The sequence below is a fragment of the Acanthochromis polyacanthus genome, chromosome 16, assembly GCF_021347895.1.
Source record: "Acanthochromis polyacanthus isolate Apoly-LR-REF ecotype Palm Island chromosome 16, KAUST_Apoly_ChrSc, whole genome shotgun sequence".
NCBI lineage: Eukaryota > Metazoa > Chordata > Actinopteri > Pomacentridae > Acanthochromis > Acanthochromis polyacanthus.
This window is the reverse complement of record NC_067128.1, coordinates 31,637,351-31,653,033: the sequence shown is the minus strand read 5'-3', so window position 1 is coordinate 31,653,033 and position 15,683 is coordinate 31,637,351. Positions and strand designations below refer to the sequence as shown.

The following is a 15,683-nucleotide window of genomic DNA, read 5'->3' as shown; positions in this document are numbered from 1 at the left end:
ATCTTTATTTCTATAGTCTTTGCTGCAGCAGAAGACAACTAGCGGTTGATTTGATTCAATAGATTCTCATTATTTGGATAAAATAATGTACATTTAGTTATTTGCAGTTATTTTTTGTCATTTTGCATTATTTTTTCCTGTTTTTTATTGAAAACCTAATTCAAAACAAATAAATACCCTTTCAAGACTAAAGACATGCTGCTCTTTAAATAACCACATTTATTTTCACTGAATAACAGTACATTTTTGTTTCTATTAAAATAATATATTAACAATTCTTGTGGAATATCTTGATGAACCTCACAGTTAAGGTGTCTGGAAATAATTATTAAAATAATAAATAAGGTCTACTGACGTTCAGATCAGCAAGGAATATGCAGGTTTTAAATATTAATAGCTGAAATGCACAACAAGCCTAATTCTCTTTTACAATAATTGACTACAAGTTGACAATTGAGTAGGCAAACTCACTCAAATATGCAAAAACTTAAATCCGAGTACATAATGGACTAAAGGAATAAGGATGTGCCAGAGGCCACAAAATATGGGTTTTAACAGGCACATTTTTTTCTCAGAGGGGACATTCCCTCAGAGCCCCCCTAGCTGCCTCTCCATATCCTTGTGGAAAGGCTTGACTCTATAATGTTATTAATCTCATATGAAGCAAACAATCTTGCGGTAATAAGTGCAGCCAGCAGACGTCTCAGCTTTCTTGTAAAACAGCGGGTGACACATGATTTATATTATTCCTGATGGAATTTAAGGCAGCCTCAACTCCAGCTAAAAAGAAAGAAATGGAACTGTGCCTTGAAGCGGTGACTTGCTATATGATGAGAAGCGGTTTTGCGGGGGTTTTTTTCCCCAACTTAAAAACATCCTTCTCTGCTCAAGACACTTGCTCATTGTTAGCTCTTTTCTAAAACCCAGCTCCCGGTGAGAGAAATTACAGCTCTGTGCCCCAGAACCACCTGGTTCAATGTGCGCGGCATGTTAACTAACCCGACACACAACTAGAATACACAATCTATGCAAACAGCAGGAAAAGGGACATCAGTTATCCTGAATGCAAAGGAGAGCATGCAGGCAGGACGAATGGAGACAGAACTGAGCTGCAGCTTGACTATCATTAGTTTGGAATTTAACTGCGAGGTAGCTCCTCTTTAATCTTTTCGATGTCACACTCCACTTCTCTTTCTTCCCCCTGTCCATCTGCTGGTGCAAAATCTGGCCACAGCCCTTCCTGTGGAATTAGCTTCATTTACAAATAGCCACATTAACTTCGGCACAGACCTTTGGCATTCGCTTGATTGGAAGCAGAGCAGGAGTAGTTTGGCCATCCATGCCAGACCCACCATATGGGGGGTTGGTTTGCCTTGAGAACAAATGATCTTCCTTAAACCTAAAGCTTATCTTGAGCTGAAGACATTTTTGAGAAGGAGGAAACAAACGCTTTATTAACTGCCCTGCCTTTGTCTTGGAAAAAGGCAGGGCAGGAAATGTATTCTACCAAAAATACACTCAATAAAACATAAATAGACTCCTATTAAAAAGAACCTTATTATAGGAGTGATTTAGAGGAGACAGTCACATAATATTGTTCTCCATCTGTTGATCTTATTTGACTCTGTGAAGCCACACAGATTTTTAACATGCAGGGATGTGCTGTTTGGATATAAACCAAATGCTCGATATATTTTCAATAGCCGGCTTAGTAGCAGCTGATCTTACGCGGCTGCAATCAAACTGGCATCTGGAGAAAGCAGGAAAATGCTAATTTTGCTTTTATACTCATGTTCTTTCTAGAAAATTTGTTGTATGTTTTTGCTTAATTTAGCCATCACTGAAACATTTAAGGTATTGTCTTTGTAGGGCCCAAACTACAATCTTTAGTGAATCATGAAAACCTCACTGTGAGATTGTGACAACAAAATCGTGTCACTGAGCAGCAACCCTGGTTACAGGATATGACAGAACTCAGACACATTTCTTTGAGGCCATTTTGTCACCTCTGCATAAGGGCCTCACTGTTGTCACAGGCCAGTCTGCATCTGAGATCCAGTCCTCCATGTGTCTGTGTGGAGCCGAGCTGGGAGAGGAGGTAGTGCATCGAATGAGGCAGTGCAGGGATAATATAATTTGTCAGGAGGTGTGAGGTTGAACTGATAGGTGTGAGGAAATTTGTCTCTCACCAGAAGAAGTGTGGTAGAAAGTAGAGGTAGTGGGAAATTAAGGGCAAAGAAATGAGAGAAAGAAATGTGTGACATTCAGGAAGATATAACGCCTAATAATCACCAATCAGCCACAACATTAAAACTCCTGACAGGTGAAGTGATCCTCTTGTTACAGCGGCCTGCCACACCTTTAAAACTGCTCAGGAATGGCTCAAACAACATGAACCCAAACTTCCAAATTGCTAATCCAATCATGGGGACGTGCAACAACTACCTCAATCCACTGAAGCCCCACCCCACAATCCACAAGACTCAAAGGGTCTAATGAGAATCCCACCCCCCTTAATCCCCACCCTCACCCCAACCGGTCGAGGCAGAGTTCCACCCTCCCTAAGCCTGGTTCTATCAGATGATTTACACCGATCAGGTTTAACATTATGACCACCTGCTTAATATTGTGTTGGTTCCTCTTATGTTGTCAGAAATGCCCTGAACCATTGGGTGTGGACCAGAGGGCCTGTCAGGATGTTGGCAGTGGATCCTTTGGGTGCGCTGGGTTGTGTAGTAGGGCTTCTGGGAATCAAACTTGTTCCACTGCATCCTGTTGATGCTTGATCAGAATGGGGTCTAGGAAGTTTGGAGGTCAAATCAACATCTTGGGTGACTGTCATGTTTGATTTGTGATTGACAATGTTTATTTGGATGTCTAAGACTCATCAATACGGACCCCAAAATCCAAGGTTTTCCAGCAGAACACCACATAGTACTGATATGATCAATGTTATTCACTTCACCTGCCAGTGGTCTTAATGTTGGTTCTGATTGTTATATGTATTTTTGTTGGTCTTCAAAGTGAAAAGGAGGGTTTTTCGTTCCCTCCTACGATTGCCAGGTGCTTGAGAATACAAAAGAAACTGTGATGACATATGTTGTGACTTGGTTCTAATAAAAATAACATTGAACTGACTTGGAAGGATCCCCTGACAGCATCTAGGTGCCATCACAGGACACCTTAAGAGCTCCGATGTATATGACCTGATGGGTAAGAGCCATTCTCTAACCCATCAGGATCTGGGGGTCTAAACAATATCAGGCAGGTGGTTTTACTGCCGTAGAAGATCAGTTTATGTTCCAACTGTCGGATGGGTTTATTACTAAACTTAAATGAAGGGAAAAACTTACATTTTCTGCTTACTAGAGCTTTTCAAATTACTCCCTTGGGAGTACATGGAAAGTAAGAAAAAAAATTAAAAATCATTCTGCGTGGTTTGTTGAAAATTGCCATTTAAAAGACTATTTCTTTTGTTCTCCTACCAAGACTGTTGTGCAAGGGGCTTTACATATTCAACACTGCATTGCATTGCTTTAGAAATATAAGTCTAACATATTAAAAACCAAAAAATCTGTGCTGGCTCTGCATTTCTTCTAATAACATTTTCCTAACTGCCCCCTTAGGTGTCAAACGCGGTCCATCTGTGAAAGAAATCTGTTCCAATAAAACCTAAACATTAACTTACCTCACCAGAGAGCGATACAATTAGCTATTCTATAAGGTGTTCTGGAGCAACACAGGAGATTTAAAATGAAAACTGCAGGCTATAACCAAATGCTCATCCTTGGAGGAAGAATATGCAGAACAAGACAGATATAAATGACTGTGCAACAATTTGATTGGGTTAATATAGTACAGCTTGTGTGCTCAGCCAGCAGAGGTTGCTTCAAAGGCAGGAGTTAAATGAGTCATTAATGAATATCTATGGGCTCATCTGTCAAATCTAGCTACTGTTGGTAATTTAGATGCAACTGTGTGCGTGTAGTTATGTATGATTTATATTACAGCTTCCCTAATAGCACGAATTTACCAATAATTTTGACTTTACCATCATTTAGATACAAAAAATGTACTTAAATGGATGCAGGGCTTAATTTAAAAGCTGAAATATGAGTTTACGCTGAGCTGCAAAAACACTCAAACATATATATACAGCATATAGCACACCCCACATATATACTGTAGAGAACCTGATCGATTGAGATCACTGTGTTAGCATTGCTGATGGCCATCACGTGAAGGGTATCATGTGGGAATCAATCATGGCAGCAGCATTTGAGCTTCAGAGATTCCACAGGGATAAGTTCGCTCAGATCTGACGGGCTGGGATTTGGCACTCCAGAGCTTTGCTTGTCACAATATTGATTTAGAAATAATTACCCAGACTGCTTAGTGATTCCTTGCGTGTTCGCCCGTATCCTGCCTCAGCTCCTGCATGCCACTGCAGCAAACCGGCTCTTATTCCTCCTCTGATTAGATGTACCAAACATAATCTGTGAAAGAGCGGTCTGTTTTGAAATACAGCTGAAGCAGTCAGCTCCTCCTTCAGTGAAGGCTAACGGAGCTGCTAGTCAGTAATTACCATCAAAGCTGGTAGGTTAGCACACAAAGTATGACTGACAGCTAAAAGCCCCTTAACGGCTGATTGAATCACCATACATACAAATTATTGAAAGACACAATCAAGCCAACTGGTTAGCAATTGCCTGTCAAATGTTCTCCTAATTCCAGGGACACCTGAAATAACTATATAATGTGCAAACCATGACAATATTTTCGTGCTTAGTGACCAAGCAAATCTGTACCTAGGTATAAAATCGGCTCATAAACTAATAAGAATGTACTTTGTCGTTCAAAAGTTTGGGGTCACTTCAAAAATTGTCCTTAATTTTGAAAGAAAAGCAGTTTTTTTCAATAAAGATAACACTAAATTAATCAGAAATACAGTCTAGACATTGCTAATGACTATTCTAGCGAGAATTGACTGATTTTTAAAGGAATATCTACATAGGGGTAGAACAGAATTTATTGCCATTTGCACAGGTACATCACAGTACAGGTACATTGGATGAACAGACGAACATTTCCAGCAACCATCACTCCTGTGTTCTAATGCTACATTGTGTTAGCTAATGGTGCTGAAAGCCTAACTGATGATGAGAAAACCCTTGTGCAATTATGTTAGCACATGAATAAAAGTGTGGATTGTCATGGAAAACATGAGATTGTTTAGATGACCGCAAACTTTTGAATGGCAGTGTGGATGCAAGGACGCCCATGCTTTCAGCCATATTTATTGTGCTGTACCTTGCATGAGTTGGTATATGCCACTCGAGTCAAACCTGTGGCATAAATATCCATTTCATAACTGTAAAATGAAACATGCGCGGCACAACAAGTCAAACATATTTCTACCACTGCGGCTTGTGTGGTTTTTGGCACATCTGCTCCGCTGAGAGAATTTGATAAAGAGTCCATGCAGGCCATTCGGCATAACTGCTCAGCAGGGTTAAATGAGCAGGAGACATGCTGACTTTAAGTGCTCTAATAGCACTGGATCATATAACCGATTGCTACTGTCCTGCTGTAATAGACTACCATAATTACAGCTGTGTGCGATACATAAGGCAGCAGCTGAGCTCATTCTCCCTGTTGCAGCCTCTCAATCCATTTCTCATGCTTTCTGCTGTGTTAGAGCCTAAATTAGAGATGGAACAGTCTCAAAACCCCTTCAAACCTCGTAAAAACTGGACATGAGGATGAGGAAAGGATGAATTTCAGATTTGTCTCTGGCAGCCTGGTAATTTTTTCGCTGGTTTTAAGTACGTGCTACAGTTAATGGGACAGAATGTAATGAACAGAATGAAGGTAGTTCACTTTTTTTTTTTTGCCTCCGGGCTAAATCTGAAACATTATCATACAAATGGGTACATAATTCCACTTAAATCAGCAGCCCTTTTAGACAAATCTTACAAAGGGGGTTTTATTTGACCACTTTCTGCATTTAGTGCTAAATCAAATGTTGCATTACATTTTCCGACACTTCCAAGAGAGCTGATATTAAGTTGTTAGCCAAAGCAAATCCATTTTGAAAGAAACATAATTGTGACCTAATCACAGACGGGATTCTGGATGAGGTTCAATTCATGATTGTGGCTTTTTATATCTTCAAGGAAATGCCACCCATGAATATACACCAGCCAGAGATTATGTGGCTCCTGAATGCAATTGGGAAAACAATGTAGCAGCATCTGAAAGTAATTTCTGGCAGACGACACTTGCAAAACTGACAAATCAATCAAATGGCAATAATCAGCTTGTTACAATGCAGTGTTCTGCTGGGAAACCTTGTATCACAACACCCACCTAACACTGTTGCACACTAAGCACACACCCCCATGGCAACAGCACTTTCAAGAAGAAGAGACAAATGTGCTCCAGTCAAACTGCAAAACCTGCTCAGAAAGAACTCAAGGTGTTGCTTTGACCATAAGACTATGATTTGCATAAAATGTTGGTGCTATAATCACAACAGACACCGGTTTATGTGGTATTTAAACACATGTAATGATGCAAATAGCAGGTATAATCTACCCCAAACAACATGCACTTTTACAGACTGACTGACTGGCTTATTTTGCATGTTTCACAATAAGAGAGCTCTCTGCCAGGTAATCTACATGTCATATTTACCACACACGCCTCTAATAATCGGCACAAAAAAGGGTCAAAGAATGCGTCTAGACTTTCAGAAATGTTCAGCAGTCAGAAGGACTTTCTTCTTTTGCCCCCAGTACAAGAAACTGAAAAGTCTGAGATAAGTTAAAAAAAAAAAAAAAAAGACAGTCTGAATTTTCCAGTCTCTTTGAACTTAACACCATGACCAAAGATTAAACGGTGACTCGAAGCCTAGCAAAGACAGGGAGGATAGATTTCATAAGTTATGCAATTTTTTATATGGCTCTTTGATGGTTAAGTGAAAAAAATCTCATATTTGAATTATGGTGGTTTTTAGAAAGATTTAATTTGACACGATTATTTACCATGTTTGCTTCCAAAACCTCAACAAAACTAAAACACTGGGTTTGAGGCAACCGAGATTCAATGTCGCAAACATTCTCCCTCAGCAAAGCAGATTATAGTTTCGAGTTTACCACATAAGACTCTTCATCGCCACCGAAATCTCGTTATCCACAATTACACCATATTTACTGTAACTATCCTGTTAAAACCTGCGTGTTGCTCAGCCAGGTTTGGTGAGAGCAACAACTGTGGTTATTTACCCTCTGCCAGCTCATCTGGCTGTATCCTTCTCAGCAGTCTGGCATAAATGAATCATGATTTTTCTCCTGAATCAGCCTCCCTTTGCTCCTCGTCTCACAGTGAGCTCTATTTACTGTATCTGACTAACAAGCCTCACCATGGAGCGGCAGACCCTCCGCTGCCCCTGCTACTCGCTTCTGCCAAGTTAATGACCACATCTGTGCAAACATACAGTCGCTGAATGATCAACCCCAAGAAAGCTATGGGCTAATTTGGTTGACTGGGCTCATCTCTATTAACCTAACTCTCTTTCCTCTGTGGTAATAAGACTTGGCAATACTGGCAGATGGCTACTTAACCTATTATGATCTGGAGTACGCAGGAAGTCCCGGCTTTCTACCATTCAGTGAGTTAATCACCCATGCCTTCCAAGTGGAGATTGAACTGGTCCAATCAGCTGGGACCATCTGTAAATAAACCATCCATTACTGAGGCCCAGGATTGATGCCTGCATTGCTCCCGAGTTCATCTGCGAAGGGTTATGGGTGCAACAGTGTCGATTCATGGTCCAAATATCAGAACCCAAAAGCCAACAGTTTGTCCTTGAGCTGACTAGTTCCAGTCAATGCTCAATTAGTGGCTATGGAAAACCATTTTAGCATGCCATGGCCTTTGCGTGACCCATGGGGGAATACATTAACCTTTATAAAGCACAAGCTCATGACCCTCCTCCTAGCGTTGACCTGCAGCACTCCTGTGAATCAGACAAATGAAAAAAAAAAAAAAACTGTCAAATGCAAATAACTGAAATAGGATGCCTATTTGCATTATCAATTAATTAATTTTGATTGATCATTTGATCAATTGTTCTGTCTATACAATGTCAGAATATTATAAATCAAAATAAATAAATTTACTGAACGTTTGCAATAAATTGAAGCATCGTTTGCTCCTGTAAGAATTCTTGATAAGTTGGCGAAAGGATTACAATACACATAGATGGGTAACAGATTAAAGGAAAACCCAACATCAGGTGTCCTAGTAAAGTTTCAGGCCAGCTTTGATAAACCTTGGCACTGATTCCCCAAGTCTTCGGAAGCATGACCACCATTCTTCCAAAAGATATTAACTCATTTTTGAGATTTTGGACTGGTGTGTCTACAATCTTGGAGAGCTGGTAAACAAGGTTGATATCTGTCCCTGTAGAGGCCAAGTGTTTGGGTTTTCCTTGTTTCACCTGTCTATATTTGGAGGAATGAACCATTAACCTGGTGCGCAACATATCTGACAGCTATCCTTAACCCTTTAATGCACAACATGGATCAAAAATGACCCACATTCAATGGAAAATGGGTAGCTCTTGACCCACGTTGTGCATCAAAGGATTAATATAGAAACATTTAACATAATAAAACCAACTTGGTCCAACCAAAGTTTACTCATAGTATCTAGAGCAACTGCCTGATAGTGAAAAAAGAAATACTTGACTTTGTCGGTTCCAAAGAACTTCCATGTCCTTCAGGTTGTTCAATAAGACTAACAGTGATAGGGGTATCCTAAAAAAAAATATGGTCAAAAATGTTGGACAGGGCTAAAGTGTCATCTACTAATGCTAATGAGCAGGTTCAGTGCTATTGGATGCCTGAAACATGGTGCCGAAATGGAGCTTTATCACAGTGTAGTTTTACCATGCAACTCCCAATTGAGGATTTGATATAAAATAGGAAAAAATACTCACAGCAAACAACCCTAGTGAATAACCTGACTGCTTCTTTCTTAATCCACATTCATTATTATCGCAGTCTGCTCTAATTGCAAAGCTGAATGAAAGTGTCTGAGCGGGGTCGACGCAACTCGACTGTTAGGTAAATACTGTAGTAGCAGCCCGTAAATGACCGCATGGCCGATGCTACCACAGAGGCAGCATTAGCAGCTTTTCACAGAGGAGATGGAGGGTAATGAAGAGTTCGGAGACTGGCTATTCATACGAGATAATGACAAAAGCATTCTCGTGCTGTGGATATCATTAGCTCTAAATGGGTGCAGGATCTTGTTCAAGAAAAAAAAAAAACTAATGAATGGCCAAGAGTAATCAAGTTCCTGCTTGATTCTTCTTTGAATATTCTGTCTTTAACCAAAGTTTAAAATATTAATTTTAGCAACAGCAGAAGGATAAATAAATGCTTTAGAAAAAAGAAAGAAGCTTATGTGCCCATTATTCGTGCATAACATGCAAATGAAGTGAGTCACCTTCATCCAAGGCAGCAAACTGAATTTAAATAAAAATGTGTATGAATATATTATTTAGCCAACTTGGAAAAAGCTTAACTTGCTGCTGTTACTTTGACATACAGTAAGGCTGCTCCCCGCTGGTGCAGTTTTCATCCGCATCATGTCACTTGGTGGTGACATAATCGCAGGGCTGCTGTCATCTGAATTCAGTATTACAAACGTCTGGCTTTTGCAATCAGGGAGCAAAAAGGGGAGCAGAGGGGAGAAAGACAGGCAGTTGGAGTTCTACCGGGCATTTGCACAACTCTTGTCACATTGGGACTCATTTACTCTCAGCAGGGTTTTCAATTACGAATGATTAAAACCCTTTTGGTGTTCTTTTTAAGGAAAAGCAGGACGTGGCTTTATAATCAGATATAACTTGTACAGAATACACAGTCCGATAATGTTGAGAAAGCCTACAAAGAACCATATCTCACTGCTGACACTAACAATCCATTTTGTAGCTACTAGAACCAAGCTGACACTCTCACATTTCCCTGATAATCGCCAATAACTGTCGCCTAAAATAGCTTGTGACGTTCTCGGTCTCTGCAAAATTAGAAATGCAGTTAGCTTGACACCATGCATTGTGGAGACTTATTAGGACGCTATTAAAGCAAGATCATTAAAAGGGGTATTCATGCAAAACAGGCGACCCTGGACTAGTGCTGCTCTCACCAGCCTTGATTAATAGAGACTGGAACCCAGCGGGGAAATGCAGCTAAAACTGTACATTAGACGGTTTAGTCGTGTTGTGTGATTTACCATCCAGAGGAAAACGTACACAGGTGCACATGTCAGAACAAACAAGCTGCAGAAAATCTAATTTATGTCAAAGCTGACAGTGTTGATTGCTGCAGTCACGTGGCAACACCTCCGGAGACAAACACTTTCCTCTTAATTGAAAGTAGCACAAACTGAAGGACTCTCCTCTGTCTTATATTGTATTTGCATGAGAAAGACACACACAGGTTGAATCAGACAAGCGTGCAATCTGCTCTGGCCTTTCTTGATCCCTGGGAGTGTTCCTTTGTCGTCACCTCCTCCAGCATGGACTCTGTGTACAGGTGCTCCATGCATGCATTTGCATTAATGCACCTGATGCAAGATATAGTAACTCAATGCAAAAACAAACCAAAGTTGGACCAAACACTAGAAATATTTATTAGAAAAAGTCACTGGGACTAATGTGAAGCAGAGTGTGAACAGGAAACAACATGCAGTGCTGTCTTATTTATAGTGACCAGTTCCAAAATACCACTCAGATTCTGTCATTATATATTAAAAGGTAGAAAAGCCAGGGCCTGCTGGGAATAAAGTCTACCCTAAAAGACAAATCTGAAAATCCCAAGATTTAAACTCCTTATTGTATTTCTAGTTTATGGAAGTTCATTTCAGTGTGGTGTAGCCTGATTTCCAAAAATAAGGCGCATGGATGTTAAATTTGGAAAACAAAAGCGACCCATGCCAACCCATAGAACACAAATAGAAAACATGTGAACTTCCTCCTGCGTTCTTTGCTTTCTTTCGCTCTGTTATGTGGTGCCTCTCAACCACAGAAAATCTGGAGCAATATTTGCCTTTCAGTGCTTTAGCCTGGTCCCACTTATCCATTAAGGAGCAAACACAAAATAATGTACAATTAACACTTGCGCAGCAGCACGACATGCAAACAGTCCAGACAATGAGAGCTTAATCAAAGCAAACATTTGGCAACGCACAAATCATTTTGATTAAGTGCACAGAAAAGAAAGACACATCTGCGACATCTTCAGTGACAATCGTTGCCATGGTAAAAGTGAAGCACTTGAATGGTGGGTTTTAATTTTTGCTTTCATGCCGGCTCCCGATGGGACAAGGTAAAACCTTAAGAGTGTCAGGTTGTTGCCAATTCTGTGGGAAGCGATTGATTGCCTGTGGTGGCTTTGTGAAGTTTTGTTAGCACAGACTTAGAGAGTTTAGGGTGTCTGAATATTGTGGGATTTTTCTAATGTCTACTAAGAACACAGTCTAATCCAGAGCAAATAAATGAAATCAAGAGGAAAAAAAAAAGTAGCGTCTTTGGACCATAATCAACTATTTTGCCATGATAGCCTCAGCTGAGGAGCTTAGTTTTGTACTCGTGCAACAACACAATCCGGTATTGAGGCCATTCTTACATGCATGTAAATGCAGGCAGTTTCAGGTTGATTGCATTGTTCCAATAAAATTTGCCAGATAACAGTATTAGAGTAATCCGGCTATAAGTGCTCTTGTGTACTGCCTGCTTGGATTTGCCAACAAGGCACCAGGGAGAAGACTGGATATTTGTACTAAGCAGGAGGCTGTCGTTTTGTCTGCACACTTAGCATCTTTCTCAAAAGACACCACAGCGGCTGTACCGCATTCTTATCCTTACTTAAGGAAAATAACATGACTAGACAAACTCCCGTTGTTAGCCCCAAGAACCTGACAAAACGGAGCATTCATCGGGGGAAAAAAAAAAAAATGTGCTGGGCTCAGCCGAAGCTCCTTAAAGCAAACATCACAGTAGAGTGCAACTCTGTAAGTGAGCCACTTCAGGGAAAACGTCCGCTTCACTGACATATGGACGTTCCACTGCAGTGCCAGACCCCCACCATGAAGAAATGCCACAAAAGAAGAATGCTCTGTTTACAAAACAGTGTCAGACATGAGTGGAAGGTGTCAGGATAGCGAATGGGTTCACCAATGAGGTCACAAGTGGATTTAAGCAGCGCTATGTAAATGACCCCTCCTATAGGATTTCAATGAGCACTAATCTGCCTGTATGACCTAGTCTCATCTCTCACTCCCCTCTATTCACAAAGGGCCTCTGTCAGTGAGTTCTCTGCTGAGAGGAAAAGGGGGAGAGAGAGATGAGACAGATACACAATACATGAAGCTGCATTGCCAGGAAATGGAGATGAATAAAAAAAGCCTAGTTTTCTCTGTCTCTACGAAGCTTTATTAAAATAATAATGAAGAGACAACTTTTTGAAAGTAAATAAACAGATGACTTAAACAAGAAAACAAAAAGCAAGGACTTGTATAATCGATGCAAATTAGGCCCCGACTGCAAAGCAACATCTCTGGAGATGAGGCTGGACTGCATAAATTGACATTTACAGTCAAATCAAGGCTTGAGTTATATAACTTAGTTACACAGCAGCATTCGTGACGCCGCTTGATTTTAAAACACTCATTGTGTTGCGCTCTCCTCCAGTCCTCTAGTGGTGAGCGGCGGATGGTTTCTCTCAGCTTGACCCACATTGCGTTCAGCAGCGCAAGCCAAACTCGTCATATGTCTGTGGGTGTTGTTCTTATTTGCAGAGGGGAGATGAAACGAGAGCCACACTCATGTCGCACTTAAAGCTGGCACCCACACACAATATTGACAGCGTTTTGGTTTTGGTGCAAGGGCCTTGACTCAAACCAGATGGAAATAGTAGTCATCATGCGGACACATAAAAAGGTTAAAATATAATGTCTTATCTATGTGAAAGCATGTTTCCCATCATAGTAAAGTGGAAAAGAAATGGATAAAATTAGCTTGTAAATATAGCAAAAGAGCATTCACAATTCCAAAATTATTAAAAAGTACAAAGGATGAGTCATAAAACTATTTTTATAAAAGCCACGAAAGCATCAGCATCAGCACTCAAAGTGCTTTACAGTGTAGTAACCATATGTGTTGGGTTTCCACAAGGCCAAACTCTCGACTGCACACAAAAAGTGAATCAAATCTTAACACTAGGGATCAATCGATGTGGGTTTTTCAGGGCCGATTCCTTTCCCAACTATTGCCCGTGAAGAAAGGCCGATGACCAACATTTAGGCCAAATTTACATTAAATGTAACGTTTAAACGGCATGTGACAGCAGAGAACCTCTCATTCATAACTAGGCTTCTTCATTAATAAGGGTGACTATAACTGAATATGTAAAATAGAAACAAGAGAGATTAAATTAGAATGCTCGCCTCTGTTTATATGGGATCAACTAAGATTAATCAGTTTGTCTCCTGCAGTTCTGTCTGCTGTTCTTCTGTTTTTATTTTATATTTCACGGTTCTATCACTTGTATTGTCCACTAAGTTCCATATCTTAAAGAATTACTCATGATTGTTTTCCACACTCTGTTTCACGGTAATTTGTACCTGCCTTCTAACTTTGCCACTAGCATAGCCTCAGCCAGCCTGAAAGTAGTTTATTTCCTTCAACAACTTGCGTTTCTTGTTCAGCTTTTGGTCTGCTTGAAAGACATTTCTGAGACCACAGACAAAGAGTTGGCTGCATCAGACATGAAGTAGCACATTAAATTTATTAGCAATTAGTCAAAATAATACAGATAATTGAATAAATGCCAAATATCAGCCTCAATAATCAGCCAGGCAGATGAACAGTCTCTCCGTATTTTTCAGTGATCTCCAGATTGCTCCGAACAGAAACGCCAAGACTTGGAAAAACATTCCCTCCTCACTCCCACCCGTTCCCCTTCTCTTTCTCTGGATAAGCAGAGTATTAATAATAACTTCCTGCACGTGTGGAAATAGGGGCTTTGCATGTTCCAGGGTCCCGAGTGGCTCTCGTCACCCAGCGCAAGCCACACTTCCCCTTTAGCTGCTGCTTTTTCCGCCTCTGTGGAGACCACATGAATGATTCCACTCAACCTCTGACCTTCAGTAGGAGGGTGGAGGTAGGGTATGTGACACGCAGTTAGGAGCACATTAGCAGCTGAGGGCCTGCGGGCATGCCAGGCTTGGCTGAGTCCGGATATTCCTACAGGACATGCCTGAGTCCAGCCCTTTAGGATTGAATGACCGAGGCTCTTCATCTATAATAATGCATTCCTCCGAGGACTTGGTATTTAGCAGGAAGGGGTTTGGGGGCTGCAGCTTATAGAACATACTACCACCACATTTCCACACTCTCAATCTTTAAATACATAGTGACCTACTTCTTCTTCTTCTTCTTTGGCTTGCACCCCTGAGGAGGAGTGATATGCAAAAATGAAAAGCAAATGAAGCAGTTGAGGGAATCATAGCCCAAGTCACCTACTGCCTGTCAACAAACGGCACCCTGACGGCATTTTACCGGGGCAGCAAGAACCGATCTCAGTCTTTATGATTACTACAGCAGGCATATCAGTGACGCCTGTCACTGGGCTTATTGTCCGGAGGATCACAGGAAAACACACTACCAAAAAAAAAAAAAAAAAACCTCAGCGGTGCTCCTACATGTTGCCTTGGTAACCTATTACAGTTTTTTTTTTTTAAAAAAAAGACACATTCACACATCATTGGAAAAGAGGAAGGCTGGCAGACTTGACATCCCATAATGAGCCGACTGTGAATGGGGGTTCAGTAGGGGGCTTCACTCAGGGCTGTGTGGACTGTCAACATAAATACCCCGGCTTCATGCTCCCCTTTCAGGAAGGGGAGAATACCCAACAGAGGAGCTGTCACCGCGGAGACAGCCAAATATGAAGAGGCTTAGCAGCATCAAAATATTGTAGTTGTTTACGGTGGCAGCAAAGGGTAGATGTGGTGTTAATGCAGTGAAGGAGGACATACAGTGTCATACAAGCAGCGTAGATGTCCGATAAGTGCTGGAGGGGAGAGGATTCTGGGTAGGCAGAAATCTAGCCATCAGGGTGCGCACACACACTGATTCAGCTCAGGGGCCTTCATGAAAGAAAAAAGCTTTGTCACACTCACGCTTGTGTTTTACATCCCATTGCAGTTTCTATCTCCAGAGTGCTGACTCGATTGAAAGTGTCCTTGGCAAGAGCCGGCATGGTTGTTTTTTTTTACTCAGCCACAGGACTGAGGCTGATCACAAAAGTGACCTCCTGCACAATGTTGCCTTGTGGTGTGCTTTTATCAAAAATGGCAACTTTTTCCTCAATCTCAAAACCCAGACTTTTTCCACCATTTAATGAACCGGCAGAGAGACGTAAACAAGACAGTAATGTCAGCCGTTTCTATTCATCTCCCAATTCAGGATCTAACTCACCCACAGGCTCCCGGAGAGAAAGCAAACATCACGCTAAACCGGTCTCATCAGACTCTTTCTGACAAGACCCGAGCATCGCAGATATCGAAGAGATTACATAAGATGATTTCAGAGACCCCAGTGGCCTGGT

The 15,683-nt window shown here is 41.1% G+C and overlaps 1 protein-coding gene across 3 annotated transcripts in view; it reads right to left on the bottom strand.

Moving 5' to 3' along the window:
- The window catches only part of sash1a (SAM and SH3 domain containing 1a), a 187,155-nt gene that overhangs the window by 152,465 nt on the left and 19,007 nt on the right, over nt 1-15,683 (bottom strand). The gene's annotated exons all lie outside the window — the stretch shown is intronic.